Source organism: Balaenoptera physalus, assembly GCF_965194825.1.
Source record: "Balaenoptera physalus genome assembly, chromosome: 5".
Lineage (NCBI taxonomy): Eukaryota > Metazoa > Chordata > Mammalia > Artiodactyla > Balaenopteridae > Balaenoptera > Balaenoptera physalus.
The window spans coordinates 140,050,478-140,070,487 of record NC_138884.1 but is presented as its reverse complement, the minus strand read 5'-3'; positions in this window follow the sequence as shown (position 1 = coordinate 140,070,487).

The window sequence follows — 20,010 nt, the reverse complement described above, 5'->3', positions numbered from 1 at the left end:
AGACATATTATATTCAGACTGGTGAACACAAAATAAAGAGAAAAATCCTAAAGGTGACAAGAGAAATAAAAGACAGATGCAGGGGATAAAAAGATAAGAATTATAGGAGTACACGTTCTTGCCAGCAAGAGACCATGCAAGCAAAAGTACAATGGAGTAACGTCTTTAAAGTGCTGCAGGAAAAACAGAAACAAACTGATGTCCAGCCAGAATTCTGTCCTCAGGTTTCTCAGGTAAACCAAAAATGGGAGAATTCACCACCAGCAGAATGACAATGAAGAAATATTAAAGAAAAAAATTCAGACTAAATGAATATGATACCAGAAAAAAAAGAATTTATAGCAAGGATTAAGTGCACTGGGGATGGAATAAATATTAAATGAAGATAATAAAATAAAATTAGCTTTCTTTTGTATATTATTTTAATTGTCTGAAACCATTTTTACGTAAATATATAACAATACTGAAGGAATAAAAACGCACTCAGATCAATTCAATGAGGGGTTGAACATGCAAGCACTTTTATGTAGAAAATAGACAAAGTTGAGAAAATGGCACAAGTTCTCACATTTTTTTCCCATGAGTTCTACAGAGACATGAGTATGGGCAACTCTAGATTTGCATGCCTCATTTCCTGATAAACATCTATGTAGGGCATTGACTGTCTAAGGCACGTGTTTAGGAATGAAAAATTATGTGAATAAGTTAATATGGAGGGGCTCATTTTATTTTCTAACTTGTATGGTTTAGAATCTGATACAAGAGGAGGATTGAGTCAAAATACAGTCCCTGATAGGGGTATCCATCAAACGGTTTCTTCTCCAAATGTGTGCGCTCTTAATTGAATTCACTTCCTAATCATTTCATCAATTTCTACAAGAAAACAAAAGTTGATAAAATTGTGCCAATAGCTCAAAATATAATGAATAATTATTTTTAAATGTATCTGCTTACTCACTGTGAACATAAAGTACTTATAATTTGATCTCTTATGAGTATGGAGGCAGTATTACAGTAAATTACATGTAGTTTCTATTATGTGACTATGATATAGGGTCAGGCCATTGTCACTGATTCTCTGAGAAGTAGTCTTCAAGAGGAATAGAAAGTGGTATTTTTAAAGTGCTGTTTTTATAATTTAACTTTTTCATGGAATGCAGGTATGTCTTTTCTAGATTCTGTTAGTATGAAGTCTGACATTTGTTGGGTAAAAGAGCATGATGCAGTTCATTATTGACTTATTATCACCATCAAGTAATTTCCTCACCAGGGAGCAGTAAAACTCCTCCTTTTCTATAATTACATCTAGCTGAGTCAGTAATAAGAATTTCACAGCTACTTTTACAAACACTAAATCTTGTAAATGTCTAAGGACATTTACTTAGGCCAATAAATGTCCTAAATGTCACTGTCACTGTATCTATACTTTAATCATGTCTTTCAATATTCTTTTAGTTTTCTTTTCAGAATACTTTATTTCCACTGAAAAAAATTGATTGCTTAGGATTAGCCAATGCAATAAACTGAATGGGTCCTTCTTGGTTCATAAAATATTTACCATGTCCTAAAATGTCAAAATACTTTAGCTTAATGTTTTCAAAAACTATGATTTATCATGCTGCCAGAGGTGAACAATTAGGTTTCCTTCTTGAAGCAGATGATAAAAACAAACTGATGTTTTAAAATTTATGTATTTTAAAATCCATGGAATCAAGTTTCATTTCACATTTTCAGCTATATTATATAAAGTCTTTTGCATTAATAAAAATTTATCTGACACCCTTCTCATTCCTAAAAAATAAAATAAAAGTTAGTCAAGATGTTAAGCTTTGCTAAGGAGAATTCATTCTAACTTGTAACAATTCCACATTTCCTTACTTTGAATAACAATTCCCTCCACATCCAGAAAACCACACACAGTGATTATATGGCACAGTGGGGAATAAAATTTTTCTTTCACTCCACCAGCATTTCATATATATTTTTTTCTTTATCCCACTTGTTTATAATAGGCTTAAAGGAAGAATGGCTTCTCAGATATCAAAAGGCAGTGAAGCAGCTAACATAGAATTTCATAAGGTTTTTGCTGGGTGGCAGAGCACAACAGCTGCATAAGTAGAAGCATTGCTGGGTGCACATGGCCTTTATCACTAATTCCAGGGCACAGTTCTCTTTGGTGCATGGCCAGTTTTATAATCAGGAGACAACAGAGAAGCTGCATAATGATGACTTTAATGATCGTTTTAGGAGAGTGAAGAACTAATGGTTACTATCTTCATGGTTAAGGATGAAACATAAGTGATCATGCATACTTCTAGAAATATGTTTGAAATTCAGGTTTCAGGTCTTTCTAATGAGTAAATTAAGCAATATCGTGGTATTACAGAAGATACATGAGGAATACTTTTCCAGAGACATCTTCAAAATGAAGGAGAGTATTGTATAGAAGATAAAATGATAAATCATTTTAATACTAGGAATAAAATTTAATCAAATGTATGTATATCATTTTAAATGTATTTGTGAATTTATTTTCACCGTACATAACGTACTTTTGTGGTTAAAAAAAATTTCTTACATGCTACTTATGTCTTAACTTTAAAAAAGTTATTAAATACAATAACATGCTCACATTATATATTAAAATATTTATAACTGTTAACATTACAGCTTCAAGAAACTGCTTTATTTCAATGTAAGTGCCACCATGACAGATTTTTGAAGAGATTTATTTCAGCAATAAAAATAGATATTAAATTTGGACTGTACATTTAAAGTAATTACGTAATGTAAACACACATGTTGGAGTAACAATATGACATTTCTTGAGATGTCTTTCTATTTTGAATGACATAGTCATCTTTTTTAAAATAAATTTATTTATTTATTTTTGGCTGTGTTGGGTCTTCGTTGCTATGCGCAGGCTTTCTCTAGTTGTGGTGAGCGGGGGCTACTCTTCGTTGCCGTGCGTGGGCTTCCCATCACGGTGGCTTCTCTTGTTGCGGAGCACGGGCTCTAAGCACGCGGGCTTCCATAGTTGTGGTGCATGGGCTCAGTAGTTGTGGCTCACGGGCTTAGTTGCTCTGCGGCTTGTGGGATCTCCCTAGACCAGGGCTCGAACCTGTGTCCCCTGCATTGTGAGGCGGATTCTTAACCACTGTGCCACCAGGGAAGTCCCAGTCATCATTTTTAAACTAAAGTTTTTCATGAGTAAGTTTTTAAAGCTCTTTTCATTGAGTCTGCATATGTGTGACGGTTGGATGGTCTATCCGTATGTGATCAAAATTCCATCACCTGCTTCTCATGATTCTCGCCAGTAGTTAGAATTGTGGGTATTACTTACAGATCCAACAAAAATTAGTCCAATGATCTTGAGTAAGATATGTAATTTGAGTTTCAGTTTTTTCATCCCTAAATCAATGGTGTAGGAATATATGAAGTAGACAGACCCTGCATACTCTCCTAGTTCTGTACTTCTGTAATTGTGTCCGTGAATGTCATGCTGTATTAGAACTGAGAAATATGAGGCCAAAAACATATATATTTTGTCTAGTGTGTCATTCTATTTTGAAATTTTGTGTTACTACTTAAAGACTAGAACTAGACACTGTGTCTAACACAAATAAGAGGAAATTAGTTAATAATAACTTCTCTGAAAAACACCAACAAACATGGACTTATATCATTTGAAAAAGCTTCCATGGCCCTCTTTCTCCGACCATGTGTGCACACACACACATCACACCCCCCCAGGCACATAAACGTGTGCCTTCGTGTAACACACTGTTCTCAGCCTATAGCGTGCTGTCAATTTTCCTTTGTGACTAAGGTAAGAACTCTAAAGCATAAAAGCCGGAAGATATTTTCCTTTGATTTATTTTGCTTCCATTTCTTCTTGTTCTTTCTCTTACAGTTCTTCAAGATTTAACAATGTTAAGGAGCCATGCTGCAGGTGCTGGAGAAAAGGGAGCACTTCTGTTTTACTAACCTCAGGAAGGTTAGGAATCTCTATATTTCTTCGTATAAACGCCATCCAAAGTTTTCAATGTTAATTTTTGTGTCAGAAACCCCTACCACACTATTTCTGAACTACAATTTTTTATCCTGATGCTATGTCTTTGCTCACTCTCCTTCGATTTTTCCCTCACCATTCTCAATGTTATATATTGTTTCGTGGATTAATTTGTACAATATAATCAAAGTACTACATGCAACATAATTCTTTAAAAATGTCAAATAATTACAGTACAGTTCAGTCATGAAAATCAAGAGTTCCCACTGTCATCCATCCTCTCCCTAATATTTTATTGGTTCTAGTAAAAACTCTGAATTAATTAATGGCCATAATCATTGATCCTTGGCTGTCAGAGTAAAACAATATTAGGTTAGTTTTGTTTTGTATATATTATATAATAGTTTTTTAACGATCTTATATCTCTACCTAAATAAAATGCCTTAAAATTTTAAAAAATGAAATGCCATTTTCTGCATTAAAAAGGATATAAGCTAATTTTTAAAAATTATATAAAAACCTCACATTTCAGACACTTAAATTGTACTTAAGAAGTATTATTTCTCTCCCCCAGAACAGCCAACCGTAGTTGGACAGTCAGGTAACATACCTGGTTATATCCATGAATTTACCCAGGCACCCAGGTGTCTTCATTCTTATTTCTCTGCTTTCCTCCAGGGTGTCTTACTCACCTGCTTGACAGAAGCTGGTTCACTAGCACCACATTTATTTTCCTTGGGAATGAAGAAAGAAAGCAAATAGAAGACCGTCATTTTAATTTTTAACATCTGTGACCAGAAGCTGCTCCTATACCATTGGCTTGAATTTAGTCACATGGCCACATCTGGCAGTAAGACAGCCTGGGAAGGAAGGTTTCTAGCTTTGCATAGAGTCCTATCCTTAAATGGAATTAGGGAAGAATAGGTAATGGGGAAAATTTAGAAGTCTGTCATAGGAGAAAACCAGTAAAGACTTAGAAATAATTAAAGATCTCAAAACTTCTCAGACACCTTAAATACAGAGAGACTAAGGGATGTATTGTTTTCAAATTATAAACTTGCTGATTAAATCTGCATAAGACTAAGGGAAGTATTTAGAGCTGTGGCTTTTCCTACCATTCTCCAGCTTCCTGGTCTCACACTGTGGCAGCTGGCATCACAAGTGGGATATTGCTGTAAAAAAAAAAAAAAAAAAAAAGAACCTGAATTGGTTAAACAGCCAGGTAGTGAACTGTAGCAAAATATTTGGTAAATGTTGCCTGTGTGATGGCCTAAGCTAGAGATCCTGAACTTTGAGATAAATGAAGTAAGTAGAGAAAACTCTTGTAGTTTCTCCTGTTGAAGGGGTGAGTATGGTGCATTAAAAGTAAAGAGACTGCATTTAGACAGTCAGTGGCAGGAGGGTGAATTGTGGAGGATTACACTAATTGTTCCCAATATCCATTTTCCTTTGCTCTTATGGTAATAGAAACACTCATGTTTTAGCAGGTATACAGCCACCCAGATGGACACTACATTGTCCATTCTCTCCCACAGCCAGGTACGACTGTGAGATTAATTTTCCATCCACCGGAGTGAGTTAAATTCTCAGGTCGTGTTATTTAAAAAGGAAGTTGCCTGCCTTCCACATTCTCTCTTTCTCCATCCATATGTTAGCGTGTGAAGGGGTGGTGTTGTTCAGTCAGCTTTAATCAAATAGATTGGATAACATCCCATGATGAATGAGAAAAAAGAAAAGGAACCTGGGTCCTTGGGAGACTTTGCAGAATAAAATGTCTTACCTAGTTTTGAACTTCTTACCTTTCACCTTATAAGAGAAAAATTAATCTCTATTTCATCTGAACCACTATAAACGTTTATGGCATCTTGGCATGTATTCTTACTAATACATAGATGCTTCTCGAAGTATTATGCTTAAACAGATTTTTTTCTTTGAGCTATATTCTCTTTGCTTCCTCCTTTAATAGATAAGGACACAATTGACATAATTTTTCATCCCTTCCTACCACTTCAAGGGTCTACACTTCAAAAAGTACATTTGTATTTCTATTTCATATTCCATTACCCACAACATTTCTATTCCTATTTCATATGTTAAAGATATTAGACTTCCGTACCTTCCATTTACCTTTCTTCCCAAATTTCAGTTCCCAGACTTACCAATTGTGTCTTTTATGTCTTCCATGATGATAGCAATTTTTATTCTCTTTGTAGCACTAGTTCAATCTTTTGTGATTTCAATTTGATTTTAAATTGTAGGATTTAAATTGATTCTCCACATTGAAAGTAATTATTACATTTTAGAATTCTATGGCTATGTAAGTACATCACTTTTGAGAAAAATACTGTGCTAACATTGGATTTCTCTCGTGCACGGGTCTAATGTCACAATCCCAGTGCCATGCAAGGAATGTTCCCAGAACTTAGTTAGGGATTTTCTTTTTTCCCTTAGAGATCTCCTTCCTGGTGAATTCCATTCGGTTACTTCATTATAATGCATATTTCTCTAGATTTGCAACTTATATAATTTCATGGGACTCCCATTTATTACTGGCCTGAGTTGGACTGCCCTTTCCTTAGGTCTTTGTCCTTGTTTTCTTCCTTAGTCCCACTGGGGGTACAGAATCTGAAGTTAAAATCAAAAGGAGGTAAGTGGAAATAGAATTATCAGTTCAAAATCATTTCCCTTAAATTCTGAAGCAGTTTCCCCATCATCTCTTAATAACTAGCTGAAGACATTTTTTAACAGTGTGATTCTCATTCTGTTAGATTCATTATGTATTTTTGTTCTCTTTGTTTTTAAGTCTTTGGAATATTTAGATTTGCATCTTTTTAAATGGTATACCAATATATATTTTGACATATTTAAAATATTTCTTTAAAGGTGAACAGTTTTTCATTGATTCTGTTTAGACATTATAATCTTTTCTATTTTAATTCCTATGCCATTCAGCTGTGGGATATTTTTTACTATTATATTCCTGATATTTTTCTTCTCCCCATTTTCTTTCAATGCCCTTGAGATGTCTAATGTCTAGCTCAGATCCCATTTGCTACTTGAAATCACACCAGAAACATGCAGCCTGCCTTAGTTTCCTTAAACATTAATAGCATTAATGTTCCTCTTAACATTAATAGCATTTAAAATTAGCATGTGAGGTTTGATATGTGTATGTACCTCTATGTGGAGAGGTGTGGGTGTACCTTTAAGAATTCTCACTATAGTTTTTCATAGTAGTTTTACCTCCATAACTGAATTACAAAATCTTGAGGCACTCATAATATTTTAACTCCTGCGCTTACTTTGTCATTTCTTCTGCTAAATCCTCCATAATTTATAGTGATTAACAAAATATAGGTAATCAAAAATACCTACCTTACAGTTGATATAAATGGTTTATGACCCTACTTATCACATTAGAGCTGCACAATTTTTAAAAATTTCATTTGGTATATCTTTGACTTAGGAAGTGTTAAATACAAATGTGTTAATAGTATGTTGGACAGCAACCTTTCTTTTGAACAATCAACACTCTCTTTTTCTCATTTTATACATCTGGTCATCTCCTTCAATCTATTTCATTCTTTGTTTTCCCAAAATATATAAATTTTCTCTGTGGTATGACATCATCTTTGAATAACTTTTTTATACCACTCAATTTATTAGTAATGTTGCTTTGCTTAAATCCATCCCTTTCAACATATCTGTAGGGTAGCTACTTGGTCTTCTATTTTTGTCCTTTACCCGTTAGTACCACTAGTACCATTAGAACCATTAACAGCAAATCAATACATGGCTTTTGAATGAAATCAATGTAATAAACAGAAAACAATTTAGCAAACAGTAGGCATGAGATGGCTTATTAACGGTGAGAATATCACATTTTAAATGTTCCCATTTCTTCCATACAATCCCTACTGGTTTTACAGAGCCCATTTTTAAGGCCACATGCACCCTTGCCTCCACAGCCAGTGTCATCTTGCCCAGACTACAGGCTAAACTCATTCAGGTCAGTGTTAATAAATCCTACCTTTGGTCCTGTAAGTTAGTTTCCCAGGGCTGTCATACAAATTACCAAAAACTTGGTTCTTAAAACACAGAATTTTATCCTCTCATAGTTCTTGAGCCAGAAGCCTGAAATCAAGGTTTTTTTTGGCAGGGCTGCGTTCTCTCCAGATGGTCTAGGGAGAATCTGTTTTTTACCTCTTACAGCTTTGGTGGCTGCCAGCATTGCTTCTCCTGTGTTTACATTGCTCCAATCTTTGCCTCTTGTTCTTCTGTCTTTTTCTGTGGGTCTGTTATAAGAAACTTGTCATTGAATATAGGGCCCACCTGGATAATCCAGGATGCTCTCTTCATCTCAAGACTCTTAATTTAATTATATCTGCAAAGACTGTTTTTCCAAATAAAGTAACATTCACAGATTCCGGGGATTAGGGTGTGAATGTGCCTTTTTTAAAGGGCCACTGTTCAACCCACTACACTCTGATCACTTACTTAGCACTCTCCTCTTTGATAAACACACACACAGATTTTTACCTCTTTCATCAACGCTGGAATTGAACAGGAACATGCAACACATTTTAAAAAAGAGCATAAAAGGGGTTTTTCAATTTCTTTCTGTACCCATTACTGTACTGTCAGAGATTGAGAGGTACCATTTCTAGCTATTTGTCTTATCTCTTCTATTAATAGGACAGGAAACTTGTAAAGAATTTTGGATTGCTCTCTGCTCCAGCTTTCTCCAAGATGATATTTCACTGTGGGAAGTTCTGCTCTTAACAAAACAAGATCCTTCTCACTTTCTCTCCTTCTCAGCTCCTTTTCTGTTTTGCAGTTACCTTTTTTTTTAAACATCTTTGTTGGAGTATAATTGCTTTACAATGGTGTGTTAGTTTTTGCTTTATAACAAAGTGAATCAGTTATACATATACATATATCCCCATATCTCTTCCCTCTTGCGTCTCCCTCCCACCCTCCCTATCCCACCCCTCTAGGTGGTCACAAAACACCGAGCTGATCTCCCTGTGCTATGTGGCTGCTTCCCACTAGCTATCTATTTTACCTTTGGTAGTGTATATACGTCCCTGCCACTCTCTCACTTTGTCGCAGCTTACCCTTCCCCCTCCCCGTATCCTCAAGTCCATTCTGTAGTAGGTCTATGTTTTTATTCCCATCTTGCCCCTAGGTTCTTCTCTTTCTGACTTACTTCGCTCTGTATGACAGACTCTATGTCCACCCACCTCACTACAAATAACTCAATTTCATTTCTTTTTATGGCTGAGTAATATTCCATTGTATAAATGTGCCACATCTTCTTTACCCATTCATGTGTTGATGGACACTTAGGTTGCTTCCATGTCCTGGCTATTGTAAATAGAGCTGCAATGAACATTGTGGTACATGACTCTTTTTGAGTTATGGTTTTCTCAGGGTATATGCCCAGTAGTGGGATTGCTGGGTCGTATGGTAGTTCTATTTTTAGTTTTTTAAGGAACCTCCATACTGTTCTCCATAGTGGCTGTATCAATTTACATTCCCACCAACAGTGCAAGAGGGTTCCCTTTTCTCCACACCCTCTCCAGCATTTATTGTTTGTAGATTTTTTTGATGATGGCCGTTCTGACTGGTGTGACATGATATCTCATTGTAGTTTTGATTTGCATTTCTCTAATGATTAATGATGTTGAGCATTCTTTCATGTGTCTGTTGGCAATCTGTATATCTCCTTTGGAGAAATGTCAATTTAGGTCTCTGCCCATTTTTGGATTGGGTTGTTTGCTTTTTGATATTGAGCTGTATGAGCTGCTTGCAAATTTTGGAGATTAATCCTTTGTCAGTTGCTTCATTTGTAAATATTTTCTCCCATTCTGAGGGTTGTCTTTTGGTCTTGTTTATGGTTTCCTTTGCTGTGCAAAAGCTTTTAAGTTTCATTAGGTCCCATTTTTTTTGTTTGTTTTTATTTCCATTTCTCTAGGAGGTGGGTCAAAAAGGATCTTGCTGTGATTTATGTCATAGAGTGTTCGGCCTATGTTTTCCTCTAAGAGTTTTATAGTGTCTGGCCTTAAATTTAGGTCTTTAATCCATTTTGAGTTTATTTTTGTGTATGGTGTTAGGGAGTATTCTAATTTCATTCTTTTACATGTAGCTGTCCAGTTTCCCCAGCACCACTTATTGAAGAGGCTGTCTTTTCTCCATCGTATATTCTTGCCTCCTTTATCAAAGATAAGGTGACCATATGTGCATGGGTTTATCTCTGAGCTTTCTAGCCTGTTCCATTGATCTATATTTCTGTTTTTGTGCCAGTACCATACTGTCTTGATTACTTTAGCTTTGTAGTATAGTCTGAAGTCAGGGAGCCTGATTCCTTCAGCTCCGGTTTTCTTTCCCAAGATTGTTTTGGCTATTCGGGGTCTTTTGTGTTTCCATACAAATTGTGAAATTTTTTGTTCTAGTTCTGTGAAAACTGCCAGTGGTAGTTTGATAGGGATTGCATTGAATCTGTAGATTGCTTTGGGTAGTAGAGTCATTTTCATAATGTTGATTCTTCCAATCCAAGAACATGGTATATCTCTCCATCTGTTTGTATCATCTTTAATTTCTTTCATCAGTGTCTTATAGTTTTCCACATACAGCTCTTTTGTCTCCTTAGGTAGGTTTATTCCTACGTATTTTATTCTTTTTGGTGCAATGGTAAATGGCAGGGTTTCCTTAACTTCTCTTTCACATTTTTCATCATTAGTGTATAGGAATGCAAGAGATTTCTGTGCAATAATTTTGTATTCTGCTACTTTACCAAATTCATTGATTAGCTCTAGTAGTTTTCTGGTAGCATCTTTAGGATTCTCTATGTATAGTATCATGTCATCTGCAAACAGTGACAGCTTTAATTCTTCTTTTCCGATTTGGATTCCTTTAATTTCTTTTTCTTCTCTGATTGCTGTGGCTAAAACTTCCAAAACTATGCTGAATAATAGTGCTGAGAGTGGGCAACCTTGTCTTGTTCCTGATCTTAGTGGAAATGGTTTCAGTTTTTCACCATTGAGGACGATGTTGGCTGTGGGTTTGTCATATATGGCCTTTATTATGTTGAGGAAAGTTCCCTCTATGCCTACTTTCTGGAGGGTTTTTCTCATAAAGCGGTGTTGAATTTTGTCTAAAGCTTTTTCTGCACCTATTGAGCTGATCATACGGTTTTTCTCCTTCAATTTGTTAATATGGTGTATCACATAGATTGATTTGTGTATATTGAAGAATCCTTGCATTCCTGGAATAAACCCCACTTGATCATGGTGTATGATCCTTTTAATGTGCTGTTAGATTCTGTTTGCTAGTATTTTGTGGAGGATTTTTGCATGTATGTTCATCAGTGACATTGCCCTGTATTTTTCTTTTTTTGTGACATCTTTGTCTGGTTTTGGTGTCAGGGTGATGGTGGCCTCATACAATGAGTTTGGGAGTGTTCCTCCCTCTGCTATATTTTGGAACATTTTGAGAAGGATAGGTGTTAGCTCTTCTCTAAATGTTTGATAGAATTCACCTGTGAAGCCATCTGGTCCTGGGCTTTTGTTTGTTGGAAGATTTTTAATCACAGTTTCAATTTCAGTGCTTGTGATTGGTCTGTTCATATTTTCTATTTCTTCCTGGTTCAGTCTCGGAAGGTTGTGCATTGCTAAGAATTTGTCCATTTCTTCCAGGTTGTCCATTTTATTGGCATATAGTCGCTTGTAGTAATCTCTCATGATCCTTTGTATTTCTGCAGTGTCAGTTGCTACTTCTCCTTTTTCATTTCTAATTCTATTGATTTGAGTCATCTCCCTTTTTTTCTTGATGAGTGTGGCTAATGGTTTATCAATTTTTTTTTATCTTCTCAAAGAACCAGCTTTTAGTTTTATTGATCTTTGCTATCATTTCCTTTATTTCTTTTTCATTTATTTCTGTTCTGATGTTTATGATTTCTTTCCTTCTGCTAACTTTGGGGTTTTTTTGGTCTTCTTTCTCTAATTGCTTGCTGTTACCTTTTAACCTCACCTCTTTTTCAATTTGAGTCAGATAATTCTTAGAGTAACTATATTAATCTTCATTGACTAAACACTTAATACAGACTCTAATTGGCATAAGTTGTTTTTACTACTTTTGTCTTTTTTTTTCCCTCTTCTGTGAGATATCCCCTTACACCTGTCATAGTGGCTATCATCAAAAGACAAGGGATAACAAGTGTTGGCAAGAATGTGGAGAAAAGAGAACCCTTTTTAAAACAGTAATGTCTCTCTTTCTGTCTTTGCTCCCCTACAGCTAATTGTTAATAAAAAAATTGGAATAATTCCCTCTAAGCATAAGATAGATCTTTTCACTCTTCTGCTCAGAATCCTCCAATGGATTCCCATTTCATTCAATAAATATTATTTTATTCAATACATAATGTTTTTCAATAAATAAAGTTCAATAAATAATTCTAAAATAGGCTTACAAATCTTATCATAACACCACTATGATCTATCTGACTCCATTTTCATTTATTGTGACCCAGACTCTTCTCAAGCCATGCCGCTCTAGCCTATACCTTACTGTTTCTTGACCATATCGGATGTTCTACTGTCCAAGGGCCTTGGTCCTTTCCTCTTTCTAGAACTATATTCCTTCAATTAGTTGCATTTCTCATACCCTCCATTAGGTCTTTGCTTAAATGCCATCCTCTCAATGATTTTTTAGCTAACATCCTGTTTAAGTTTTAGTTCATTTCTTGGCACATTCTTTCCCTTTTCATTGCCTTGTTTTTATCCATAACAAATGGATATAGTTTTATCCATATCCATATTCCTATCCACCATCTAAATTACATACTATGTATTTGCCTGGTTATTTATATTATGTATTTAGAAAGTAACCTGCATGAGGTCAGAAATATGCTTTCTTCACTCTGTACTGACATACACATGGTGCTCACTAAATATTTGTTGAATGGAAGGATATTTTAAATGCTCAGAATGCATTTATTTGAAAATTATTTCCCATATGTTTTTATTACTTCTTGAATAAAAAATAATCTATTTATATAGAAGGAAATACATGACTCGTTAACAAAAAATTAGGAACATAACCTTCATGTTACTGCCTTTTTAAATTAGAACTCTGCTCAATGCTCTGTGGTGACCTAAATAGGAAGGAAATCCAAAAAAGAGGGGATATATGTGTACATATAGCTGATTCACTTTGCTGTACAGTAAAAACTAACACAAAATTGTAAAGCAACTATACTTCAGTAAAAATTAATTAAAAAAAAAAGAATTGAGAAATAAATGTAAAACCTCTAAGTGAACTTATACATTTCTAAGCATGATATTATTTTTGCAAGTCAACAACATTGTTTTTAACTGTAATAGGTTTCATAATTACAAACAATTGAGATTAATCATGAACAATTTACTTACTTTATTATTCTCATGCTAATTATTTTCTGCTGTTGAAAAATGTAAACAATTTTTGCTTGTATAGTATTTTAAAAACCCCTATTTAGCCTATCAGTGCATACTAAGGAAAACATGTTCAGAAGATTTTGGTATGAAAAATGGGCAATTTTGATCATCACTCTATGAAATTTTAAAAAGTGAAACTTAAGGTATGAGGGAAAGAAAATAACTAACACATTAGAATTCATATTTAAAAAACATATTGAAGGTAAATACAATGAATCCAACAAGTGTTCAAAGTTTCATCATTCACTGTATAAAGCATATCCACAAATGAAACATGTTAATTAGTTTTGTTTTTCTTAAAGTCAGCAGTTTTCATAAAGTGTTTAAAGACAACCTTTTTTTAAACAATATATAGTAATTCACACACCTGTGACCTCTAGCTTTATGAACAAATATAATAAAGTTGAAGCAATGTCCAATTACCTAAATTGTAAATAAAGAAAGTGCTAATTTAAAGTGGAGGCTTAATGCTTATTCCTCTCCTCAGATGTATGCAAGTGTTGATGGAGTTTTTGCCTAAATAGCCCATGTAATTGTCACTGAAATCCTCAGTCATTGTTCATAGTGGTTATTAAATCTGAACAAATATGGCCTCCACCCTTTTACCCACTCCATATTTTTTATGCCTTGAAATATCTTTCTCAGTGAAATGTTTTTGTGCAAAAATTTTTGGTGAAACTTCGGAGTACATAAATATAATTATGATGCAAGAATTTTCTCCCTTCTGAGAGAATCTGCCCCACCCATGACCCTTCTAAGAAAACCTGGTACACTCAGAGTCCTAGAGCTCTCAGGAGGAACCTAAGCTGGTATGTTTATTAAAGATGACCTCACCCTTTCCTTCCTTTGCACAGACTTAGGGTCGAGAATAGAAACCTGGCAAAAGTAGGGTTCTGTTTCTGGAACTTATAATTGGGTCCCTGAGTGAGCGAGTCAATGATCTCAGGACTGACTTGCTATAGTGACCTGTAAAATCAAAATGCATTGAGAAATTTGAAAACCAAAGCTATTTTCAAGGTTCAGTTTTGAGGGTATAGCAGCAGGGCCCTTGAAGAATGACACTGATCTTCAAAGACAGTATGGACCAGTTGTAGAAGGCAGGACTTCACTGTTGTATTTGGCTGTTGCTTCCCAGCCAGGTGCCTGGGAATCAAGACAGTAACTCCTAGAGGTTTCAGAATCAAAAACATTAAGGTGAATCCCAACTCATTTAGATTTCTTCTGTTTACAAATATCTTTAACCCCATTTTTATCAACATAGTTATATAATAGCTATTTATATGATTGTAGATGTACCCATTAAATGGTAACTCTTGTGAGCTCTATTTTCTAACTAGAAGTAAATATTAGAATGCCATATTAGTATTGTATCATTGTGTTAAAATAATAAAAATATTAGTAACAGAAGTCATCCTATCTTGAGACGACTTATGTGTATACAAGCAAAAAGTTTTTTTCTGGCTAATAAAAAAGACTTTTTTTTTTTTTTTTTTTTTTTTAGTTTGAGAGTTATAGAGCCTGAGCTACACTTCAATAAAATAATAAAATAAAATAAAATAATTTTTACTTGGAATTGGTGTATTTACAGTTAACCAGTTACAAGTTCACAACAGTCTTAGGAGACGGTTACCTTTATAGCTATATGGAGCAGCCTCTGTTTAGAAAGGAGAAGGTATAATTTAATGAAAGGGACTTTGTCCTGGTATTTATGACTTGACCTCTATCTCATTGATAATCTTATGCTAACTTTCATAAGATAATTAAACTCTTTGATCTGTGAAGTAAATGTATCATGTTATAAATAGAAATATTATGTGGGATCCAAAATAGCAACTGACCTATGAAAGCTACATTTCCATTTCATATGAAAATCTAGGACATATGAGAAGAATTAGAATGCAATATGGTTTGATCCCCCAAATGTACCATATGCTATTCATTTTGATATGAATAACAAGCCTTTTTGTAGTTTCAAACAATGCCTTTTGGGATATATTCTACGATGCTTATGTAAAATGTCTTGCAGATGCTTTATTCCTTTAACATTTGCAAAATTTGTATTTCATCCTCATGAGCCTTCTGTTTTGTTTAAGGCCGGATCGGGTAAATGTTGGTGCAAACTAATTAGCATCAAAAAATACCAAGTTGATCAGATAGTAATTCAAAAGCAAATGCACATGGTCTTGTTATAGAGTTACCTAGATTTTACTTTAATGCTCAGTAGATGAAAAGCATGTTCTACAAGTATGTGTTCAGACTGGCTTTCTTAACTTTGTTTAGAATTATACAATTCTTTTATTTTTTAATAATTATTATATTTAATACATTTATTTCACATATTGCTAGTAACTTTCACTTAATTTGGAAGTATTCTCTGGTTTCTGTTTTCTAGGTAAAGAATATTTATTATTGAAGTGCCTGAAATACAAGTAACTATTAGTAGTTATGTATTTTCATTACATCAATTTCATTAATATCAGCTTGATAAAAGGATAAGAATAAAACAATATTATGTAAATATCAATATTAGAACAGCATTACCTTGATATTTTGGCTCCTGTGTGTTTTGTCACTAAAAAAAACCCTAAATATTTCTAATTTCACATGTCACCAAGAAGCAATATCATTAAAAAACCAAGCAAAAATACATTACTGTGTTGTATCTTTAAAACAAGTTCTTTTCACTTATATCTGCACATATATCTTGATGGGAGGCAGAGACTTGGGCTTTTTGAGTGGCACTGTTATTTTATGGAATGGTAAAGAATCATAAAGTCCTAGAATTCTGAATTTGAATACTGATTTTATCAATTAACAGCTACATATATTTCAGGTATCACTTAATATCCCTAAATCTCAGTGACCTCATCTAAAGAAAAGTAGGTCATGTCTACCTTGATGAATTGTTTATATGCTTAATTTTCAAAATTCAGATAAAATGCCTAATATATTACTTAGTAAACATTAGACAGTAGCAATAACATATTTTACTTTTCACACTCTTCAGTTTTTGTAGAAAATCAACAAATAATATCCTGAAAGTTTGGAAAGAAATGAAAAAATATTTTTGTTATTCTAGCAGCACTGTTAATATATGCTTCTATTTTTTTCCCTCTGCATATTGTACTTGTAAATACAATTTATAGGCTTTCAAATTTTAATTTATGTCAAAGACATTTCTCCATGCTTGGAGAAATGGCTGTATTTTTCATAGTCCCAGAGTTTATTCAGATGCAGAGATGAAAATTCCAGTTTTATAATTTGAAAAGAGAGTGATTTGTACACAGGTGTTTTAACACCACTTATCTCGAAAACACAAGTGCACACACACACACACACACACACACACACAAATAAAAATGACCAAAGGGATATAAAAAACAATATTGAGGATATCCATCAGAAGAAGCCTGAATATGGTACCACACAATCTGAAAAATTCCTGTTAGACATACTGAAGATGTACACATTGAGAAGGAAGTTGTGATATATTAAAGAACTAATACAGAAATACAATCAAGAAACTGCAACTCCCTAATTTGGAGGGTCAAGAAGAAGCTAGAACACTGGAAAGGCAGGACTACCTCATTTGGAAGTGCTTTTAATGTGATGGAGCCATAGATTTCAAAAGGCACCCTGTTGCTTGGATATAGACACAAGTATAGACACATTGGACAGAAAACTCCAGTTGTTGCCAGAGAGGCACACTGACCTGAATTGCCCCTAATACTCTGGATTTATCTTGAACTAATAGAGCACTTTGCTGACTTGGCTGTAGTTTTCCATGACGTGGCAGGATCTTGACATGCTGTTGCATATCTCTGCAAAGTCACAGAAAGAAACATCCCAGTATTGAGACTAGACATAGTCACGTCTTGTATCTACCCAAACAAAAAACTGAATTACAAATACAGTCCTTAGAATAGTAGATTCAATAAACATAGAACAATAATCAAGCAGAAAGTTCCATCGAATCACTTTCCATATCAATTTATATGCTGAATCACAGGAATGGTAATATTTGCATAATTTAGTGTTTCAGCTAAAAATATAAGCCCAAATTAATAATGAAAGGAAGTAATAAAATCCATGAATAATTTATGCATAAGTATCTGATGAAGAGAAACTTCTCCAGTCATTGAATATAAGGAAACAACACATGGACCCTATAAATATATGAAATAAACAGATTAAATGGACTCTATTTTGAAGCATGACTGTATTACATAGATTCAAAGAACATAATCACATTATTTCAGTTCAATCAGAGAATTTGTGGTTATTAAATTCTAGAATTCTCCAATAATTGTAGTAATTCTTTTGACATAATTTCTTAATAATTTAGAAGATTTAAACTAGACATATGTGTGTAAATACATATGTGTTCATCACATATTTATATTTAATCAGGGTTCCCAGAAGTTCTTATGAATCCAAGAGTTATCTCAGTTAACTTTTATATACATTACATGTTTCGATGTATTCTTAAACAAGGATTCATCTAATAAAAAAATTTGTGCAACTAACATATAGTTCAGGGTGGCTTCTGAGTTTTCAAGGATATGAGACCAAAAGTGGTGGGGGAAATTTTCCCTTAAAGAAAATAATTTTAACATAAGAGTGTGTAAAGGAGATATTCTTGAGAAGATGGTGCATACCACACCTCCTCATAATCTCTTCACATGAACCAATCAAAATTAGCATCTTTAGTAACTGTTATTAGTTTCTTAGGGCTATCATAATAAAAGTACCACTAACTGGTGGCTTAAAAAACAAGATAAATTTATTATCTCACAGTTTTGGAGGTTAGAAGTCTAAAATCAATATCAGCATGACTGGTTCTTTCTAAGGGCTCTTGAGTGATCAGTGACAATGTCCTGTTTAACTCTATACAATGGATACAGGCAAATTCAAACGTTAAAAAAGTGGTTTCAATCTGGGCCTTGTATATCAAAAGTCCAAAGTGTAAAAATACAAGCTGTTTACATGCGCTTCAATTAGAATGAAGATTGTTGACTTGTCATTGTAAAATAAATTACCAGGATATAGCACTAACATTTTTGTAGATTCTATCAGAGTTGCTGATTTAAAATCCACTTGATGAAATGTATTTTTTATTATAATAAGGTGGGCTGACTTTGACATGAGTATCTATAAAGTTTCTATAATTTCCTATATGTGGGTAAACACCACTTCTTACAGGAAGTAGCTTTTAACTGCCTTATACATCCTTTCTGTAAAAGTTCTAAAGACCACATTTTATAGAAATTTTAAAATTTATTCAATTATATTTGTTAATAATAATTGAAATTCAAACATTTAGATATCTTCTAACTAGAGAAATTTAGAGACGCTTCATATATAATGTTATAAAATTTTATACTTTATAAAGAAAAGGCTTACCAGATATCTACTTGAATTTATTGATTATATATTATTGTTGAGTACACTTGATAACTTTGTTGACATAATTCCAAACCTTAATGGGCATTAAAAGTAATGGTTGAGCTACTAAAATCTCTATTAGAGTAATTTGGTCTAAAAAGCAGTGTATTGGAGTTCATGACTAAACAAACCACAAAGTTATTGAGAGCACTTGTCAATTACCAAAATGGAGTAATATCTGTAAACATCTAAAAAAATGAATATGGCTTTCCACTACATGGCATACTGGGGACACAAATCAATAGAAAGTAAAGCAAACACATCAAACAACACTTCTGCTCATCAAGACTTTTAACCTTTTTCTGTTGACTTAAATTCATAATCACATTGTTTCTCAGGGCCAGCTAACTTATTGATTACATGTGAGGCACATCTCTTTCATCATTAAGGAAATAAAGGATCACATTTTAATGGAGTTATGAGTAGTCTTTTAAAGAGATAGTACCATAAATTCAGCATATTTTTGATACTAATTTATTTTATGTTGAATGTGTTTTAGTTTCTCTTATGGTTATTGGACAGTTTCTGTTTTCTTCCTCTTTTTTTGACAATTATGATAAATTAGGTATGTTTGAAAAACATCCATTTCATTATATTTGAATATTTTATTACCATACAGGTATGCATAGCTTTGGTTAATGTTTTATCACTCTCCTCTGTATTTTCAACAGCATTCTCATTTTTATTTTTGTGTATTCTTATTTTCCATTTTTTTATCGTTAATAACAATGAATACATTACTATTTTATTCCTTTTTTTTTTGAAAAGGCAGCTCCTAGGTTTATCAGTTCTTATTTATTCTTTTCAAACCCATTAATTCCTGCTTTTGTTCATATTTACTTGTTTTTTTCTGCTTTCCTTTGTTTTGTGTTGCTATACATTTCCGTATTTCATGAATTAAATGGTTATTCTTATTTTTTTCTTGATTGATATTAAAAGTATTTAAAAACTATACTGCGACTAGTTTCCCCTCTGGCCCTAGCCAGTTTCAATGAGATATGTACAATGACACCCCTTGGGGCAGTGTTCTAGTTTAGGAAACATGGTTTCATTTGTATCATATAACAGTAAAAGGTG